Source organism: Pterocles gutturalis, unplaced genomic scaffold (assembly GCF_000699245.1).
Source record: "Pterocles gutturalis isolate BGI_N339 unplaced genomic scaffold, ASM69924v1 scaffold24798, whole genome shotgun sequence".
NCBI classification, from domain to species: domain Eukaryota; kingdom Metazoa; phylum Chordata; class Aves; order Pterocliformes; family Pteroclidae; genus Pterocles; species Pterocles gutturalis.
In genome coordinates this window covers 42,842-50,503 of record NW_010123749.1, presented here as the reverse complement: position 1 = coordinate 50,503, position 7,662 = coordinate 42,842, and positions in this window count along the sequence as shown.

Sequence of the window (7,662 nt, the reverse complement as noted above, 5' to 3'; positions counted from 1 at the left end):
AATGTCCTAGATCACTGCCGCTCCATATGCAATTGTAAAAATCCAAACAACAAACCAAAGCAATCCTGTGGTAACCTCAGCAATTGCCAGTATGGAAAAGGAGGTATTAAAGAAGTATTTAATGTCTTTTTTCTGTTCACATGGCTAGAAACAGAGGACAGTTAAAATTGTGTGAACAGTCTGTTCTCTATAAAGAACCAGCAAGGGTTCTGCAAGCTCTTGGTGGCCCCAGGTCAATTATTTGGGGATTAGTGGTAAATGGAATCATGTGGTTTATGACAAAAATAAGTTTGACATCTCCACATATATCCCATTAAACTGATTTCAAAAAAATTGTAGCTATTTGAGAGAATGGAAGCTCTATGGAATTGGGGCATATCTGTATGTCTTTACAGAAAAACAATTCTTCCAGTACATTTGCTAAATAAAAACATTATAATTGTCACTGTGGAAAAGTTGTTTTTATTTGATTAAAATATTTTTGCCGATAATTACAGTAATGATGTTCATCAGCACTTGATGTTCAAACCACAAACATTTATTTCCTCTTCCTTACACTCGTTCAGGTATCTACATGGCTGTTGTTACACCTTCTGCATGTCTGCGTGTTGAAATGTGATGAGCTTTCCTTGTCTAAACATCTTCAGTGAACGGATCAGAATAATTTCACTAGTTTCCAGCTACTGAGCCAGTTCTGAGCACTGTATTCACATACATAAGCCCAACTACAGTCTCCAATGTCTGGATTTATCCAATGAAATCTGAAACATTTTGTCTGAGCAAAGACTTAGGAACCCAGTTAATTTCTGATCCATGCATAGTCAATGGAGCAAGAGAAAATTCAGGCAGCTAGTTGATCCACCTAAGACCTGAAACACCTTCAAGGCATACCTGTCCCTTTTCCCTGACTGCAAAAGGCATGTAAGGTGGTTAATCACCTATTTCAAATCACCCAGTTAATTGCTTAAGGTGAAGGGAGCTGAGTCTGGGAGTGTCACCCAGTATAGCTCCATGTTTGTAGTGGTGGCTGCTGAAGGTATGACTAGGTTATTACAGGCTGCATGTCACTGCAAATCTCGTTTCTGCCTTTGCACAGTGATTCCATAAAGACATGCAGAAATAGCTGTTATGTTTGGTTTCAAAGACACTGGTGGTTAGTTTTTCAGTATTAGGTGATACTATTATTGGCCATGAAACACTGAAAAATCAAGATGCAGGTACTGTTGCAGTTTAGTTGTACAGCCTATCCCTCCACTGAGACCCAGTGCCATAAAATTGCCCCAGGGTAATTCAGGGAGTCATTGTGCCTTATAAACAAATAACCTGCGCTTGTGTCTCCATGTTCTCTTTGTGACCATATGAACCTTCAGGAAAATACAGAGCTGTGGTAGCTTTTAGCCTTTATTAGGTGGAGTTCATATAAATCTTTCATTTTATTTCATGTCTATGCACATTTGCCGTGTGTTAATTTGCTATTGCTTTGAACAGTGACCTATAGAAAGCCAACCTAGAGTCCAGAAGGCTTTTGAGAAATGCCTACACTTCTTGGTCTGCTTTGTAGTGTGCCATCTGAGTTATAGCATGGGGTTTGTATATCTGTCAGGTGAAACTGCAGAATTACAGAGATTAGAAAATAAGATATAGTTGTGCACATTAGCTCTCATTTACACTACACTTCTCCACATGGTTCTATCAATGCAAAGGGAAGGAGGTCGTTGCAAGAGCTGCCTACTCTCAGAGACAGGTCTTAAAGCAACTTTTAAAGCAGACCAGCATTTGAATGAGGAGTGTACATGTGATGATGGAGTGAAGTGAAATAAAAAGTACTGCTCTGTCCTCCTGAGTGGGAGACCAGACCCATTTCAGCATAAAGTGGGAATGTAAGGGTTTTCTTTCCTTTCTTTTCCAGGCCAGAGCCTTTAAAAAGTCACTCTCCAATGGTCATGTAAGTTTTGTTTCCATGCTTTCCTTCCATTCTTTTTCTCCCTTCTTCTTCCTCTCATTCCTTATCAAAGATAATATTTTTTTAAATGGAGTTTGAAGCAAATGGAAGAACAGATAGTTCCCTGCCATCAGCAACCAGCAACTCACGGTGTTGGGTAAAAGTGTGTGTGTTACAAGGAAGAAACTGTTCAAACCCTCAGATGGCATCACACACTGAAAAATCTGAGCTGCCCTTGCTTGACTAGGAAGTGCGGTGAGGAAGAGCAGGTAAATGGATCAGCCCAGATAGCCCTCCTGGCTCGTGGAAGGGCTAGAGAAGGTCAGTGTTCTTCAACACTTGCTGACACAAGAGAAGATGCTGTCCTCGCCTTTGTGTGCTTTGAAATGCAAGAGAGAGGCAGGCAGTCTCAGTGAGCCCTATGTCCGTGGCCGAGGCAGAGGCACGAGTTTTATCTGGATTGGGTATACTGAACAACTTTGTAAAAGTCACTGTATGGTACCCAGCAGTGAAGTTATTTTTCACTCTATTTTAAATGGAGTCACAAGACCGAAGTGTTTCTGACATATGCCCACATGCCTCTGGTCCCATTCTTATTCTGCTTCTTTTTGGTTTCAAAAAATGTTAATTTTCTGTATCTCTGGCCACAGGGAAAGATGGATGTCCTAGAACTGGGTGTATGTGGATGAGTTCCTGTATTAATCTTGAGACCCCGCTGACTTCACTCAATTTCTCTTCAATAGCTGGTGTTCAATCATGCATGCTTCATTTCAGGGCTGCAGTCTAAATTAGTCTAAAGTTAGTTCAGTGTATTCTGGACAAAGTGAATGGGAATTCAGCCCACAGGTAGCGGTGTGTATGTTTGAGGGTGGAATCTGGTTCTTAGATTTTGTAATGATTTTTTGATTCCAGTTAAAAATTGGCTACATATGTTATATATATCATTGTGACTAAAGGAAGCAAAGGGAACGGAGGGTATTACCTCATTTATTAAAACTTGTAACATCAAAGCTTATTCTGAAGGATTATATGTCTGAAATACACCAAATTCTTCTGTTGGCCTATGTATTTTCCACTGATGAAAAGTTTTTTCTTAGTGTTTGAAAGCATATAATATTTGGAAAGTAGCTATATTTCTGCACTGGGACATTACTTTCACATTTATTTGTTCTGCAAAAGTCTTAGTTGGGATCAAACATACTTTTGTCTAACTTTAATCCCTTTGCTCTGGCTACTCTGTTAAGATTCAGTAGGGTAACTTCAGGCTGGTAAGTCAGGCTCAGCTGACAAAGCCAGGATTTTATTTTCCATCCTTTCTTGTCAGTTGACTCCAGGAGCACTCCACAGCAGGAGGCCTATGCGATCCAATGCTGGATATGTCCATACTGTCACGAGTACACAGAATGTTTTCTAAATGAGTTGAACCTTGAAACAAATGTCAAAGCACTTCAAATAAAGAGCCCAGGACTCTTTCACGGAAGGAACATAGCTGTAGTCTGCTTGAGGCAGGCAGGAGAACTGGACCCAACTACACACTGTATAAGTGCATTTGAAAAAAATAGTCTGAAAAACAGGATTATCATTGGATCTTTCTCAAAGCTGGCATAAATTTTTCTCCTGATAATAACTACTAAATATGGGTGGATAAATTTGTGCTTGCCTTGATTGCTTCTCTATGCTGCATAGTGGCTGCAGCCATTTAAGTCAACAGGAAGACTAATAATTTAATGAGAATTTAGATTTCATCTTCAGTTTTCAGTGAAATTGAACATGACTGTAGTGGCCATGAGATACTAAGAAGCACATGAACCCATATATACAAGGCCGTACCCTCTGCTTTAATTCATATTAATAAAAATAGCAAGAGAACAATGTAAATCATGCATTGTGGTAGTGATGTTCTTGTGGTAATGCAATTACGCAGTTAAATCCCACAGATTTGTTCTCAGTCAAATTCCAAAAGGCAGAAAAAAAGCTGGAGGAGAGGTGCTGTTGGCGTGCCTTTATATGTCCATGCTCTCCAAAAGAATGCCTGCAACACTACCAGAGTTACTGTGGGAATCCTCAGTATACTGAAAGACAAACAGTGAGATCCTAATAGTCCCCCAGGGCCTTGGTGATGCTGTGAAAGCTGTGTTCTTCTCATCTGTTCTGGGGTAAGCTTTAACTTGTAGGTGCAAGGTGACCTGGGACTTAAGAGTCCTTCAGTTCAGCACCTAACTCATGGCTGTCCAACACACAGCTCCATCCATCTGGGCTGCAAATATTCACCAGCCACAGAAAGGAAAAGCACTGTGGAGTCCCCCAGGAAAGACAGCCATGAGGAATGGGCTGTGACCACCATTTGTCTGGCAGGTAGCCTGCTCTGTGTATGAAAGACCCTTGGAGAAGACAATAGTCCAACATGGTTTCTGTGACTTGTCACAGTGGTGACAGCTCACTCCCAGCTTCCGTCTTTTCTAAGAACCTCTGAAACCTGGGCAGGCAGCAATGTACTGATGTTCACGATCACAGCACACATGGAGAAAGGTTGGCGTGTGTCAAGCCTGCTACATGAGTGGTATCACATTCAGGCACGTGACAGGAGAGGGTCCAGTACATATGTCCTCCATGGCATACAAAGTGTATCCCACTGCAATAGTAAAGCTGGGCATTGCCACCTAACCAAGGGGCACTTGAATTTCTTCATACACAAACTTTCTATAGACAATGAGCTGTGGCATGGGCATATACCGCTATGAGGAAAGAAGCTCCCAATCTTGTTATCCTGTTTGCCATTTTATCCCAGTGTATCTAGCCATTCCTTCAGCTAAATGTACCTGTAGCATTTCCCCTAGATGCTATTCTTCCTGCCAGGTTCCTCAGGCTGATAAAAGAAAGCAGCATTCATAGCATTTATGATGATGTTCCAGAAGTTTAAGGAGTCAGAGAAAAATTGCTTAGCATTTGAAATGTGTTGTGTAAGATATTAAGCATGATATTGTGGCTTTTTTTCCCTTTGACTTGCAGCCAAAACCCCTGGAGATTTTACTGGTTCCACTCCTAACTGACCCTGGGACAATCAGGAGGAAAGCTGTCCCCCTCCAGCCGTGAACAATAATCCATAGCAAAAGGATATATGAATTTATGACTTTCCCCAGAACATTAACCTACATTTTTCTCTAGTAAGTGCTGTCACCTCAAACATTACACACTCAGTCTAGCTACATACACACCACCAGTTGGAAGGCAATCTTCATGGAGGTGGAATGATTCTAAAATCATGAGTGTAAAATCCCTGGTTTTCCACTTTGTCTTCATAAAGGTTGTAACACAGGAAGCTAGGAATTCTGGGAAAGATCAGCCCCTTGGATCTGCGAATGGAAAGATAGGCCCCAGGAAATGTGAATGAAGAAAACTTGAGGTGGATGGGGTGAGGAATCTTCCCTAGACTGCCACACTGCTGTGAGAGTAAGCTAAATGAGTGCAACCTGTGGCAAGAAAGAGTAGGTGATCTGCATATACATTTCTTTTTCTCCCTAAGGGACAGGACTATCCTTAGGATGAGGAGCTGAACTCTTCAGGACATGCTAACGGAGGCCAAGTTGCTTCATGACCTAGTAAAGATGCTACAGCGGCTACAGTAGAACTTAACTGATTAGTCTAGAACTATATTCACTTCTCTCATGCTTGTCTTTTTTTATATGGCATAGGCCTTATTTTGATCAAGTAAAATAGTTGCATTATTTCATTTATTAAGTTTGTCAGGTGATGAAAGAGACTGTGATTGACCCATTGGAAATTATGACATCCCATTTCCCCAGTGAGCAGTGAACAGTATCAAAGCCAGGCTGGATGAGGCTCTGAGCAACCTGGTCTAGAGGAAGGTGTCCCTGCCACTGGCAAGGGGGTTGGAACTCGATGATCTTTAAGGTCCTTTCCACCCCTAACCATTCTATGATTCTATGATTAGCCTTAAAATAACATATATCTCACTCTGCCTCGGAGAGCCCAAGGCTCTGTAGGACATTCCTCCACTGAGCTGTGTGGAGGATCTGGGTCTGACAGCTGAAGTGGTAAACTCTGGTAAAACAGAGTCTTGTATGTCTCATGAAGTTTCCTCCAGAGGACCCAATTGCAGATGGCTAGCAATGGGAAAATGGGCAGAGGACCAGAGTCCCTGGGAGGGCACTTAAATAACTCTGCCTTTATGCAAGGTAGAGGAACATATAAGATGTTCAATAATGCTACAAAATACTTACAGCTGTAAATGCCTTGCAAATAAAATGACAGTGATGATGGAGTATTTGAGCATTACAGAATAAAAGAGGGCAGACCCAGAGACTTGGAAAGTTACATAAAATATAGGCAACTGGGAATACTTTCTCCTTATGTCTCATCTATCATTCTTTCCTTTTGAATCATATCTTCCTATCAAAAAGAAAAAAAGAAAAGGAAAAGTAGATTTTCTCTGATGTTTACAATGTCCTAGATTCTCACAAATAGCAGGACAGGCTGACAGCAGGACTAGCTGCGTTTAAAAGGCAGGTACTGAAATTGCACACACAGTGCTGTTGAGTGTAATAGAGTTCAGCCTTTAATACAAGCTAGACATAGCTACCATAGAGTCTGACACATCTTGTACATTTGTGGTAAACTGAAACAGCTGCAGGTAAGGAATGAGACTGAGTAGGAAAAAGTATATGAGCAAGTGAGGTTGAGGACCAGAAGCCAGAAACTTTACAGTTCTGGAAGAACAAAACTCAGTTACAGGAGACTGAGACCATTTCTAGACCTCCCTCTTGGTCATCATTGCTGAATGAAGAGTGGGATGATTGTTTATTCTGCAGACACAAATGTATGCTGAAGTTATAGCATATATATCATATCATTAAATATATGATACATCTAGTATATCATGTAGGCTGTTTGGTGGGAGAGGGGTTGACAAATCTGCAGGGAAGTCTAGTCACCCATAATTTCCTTTGACAAAGTAGTGTTTCCTGGTGAAGTTCTCTTCTTCCAGGGGTATGTCAGAAGTAGTAGCTGTTGCTATCAATTTCTTTTCACTGACAGAAGTGTATAGGATTTTTGAGCAGTTTCCTCTGTATGGATGATTGGTTTGCCTGCCTTCTGAACGTGCTAAGAAGAAATGACTGGAACCTCTTAACAGGAAGATTCAGCAATACCAAGACAGCAAGATGTGATGGCATAACCTGAGGCAACGATACATGGAATACTAATACTAATACTTTATAATAAAAGTATAGAAATGTTTTCAGTTTAATGTGCTTTCATTTGCAAAAGTAATTTTATGGCATTTAATTTTCCATAGAAAAAAAGACTGAGCTTTGTTTACTTAGAATTGACTACTTGACTACTCAGGGTGATTTACCTGATTACAAATGAGTTAACTCTATTCTCTGCCTCACTAGGGCTGCTTAATTTCATCATAAAACCTGACAACTTCTACCTTACTAATCCTATGAAAATATAATATATTTTCCTATAAGCTCAGCAAATATTTTTCACTTAATCCATAGATCCCAGCCAACATTTAAAGAATCACACAGACTTATTTCTGGCATATCTAGATTGTAGGTTAGTGTAGATTGAACAGTAAAGCCCTCGCACTGCTGGATGCCCCTTGGGACTGGGTTACAGGATCCTTCCTGTCCAGAATGGAGACCTGTCATGGACATGTAGTGTTAAAAGAGCAGCAGTAAATAACAGCAAGAGAA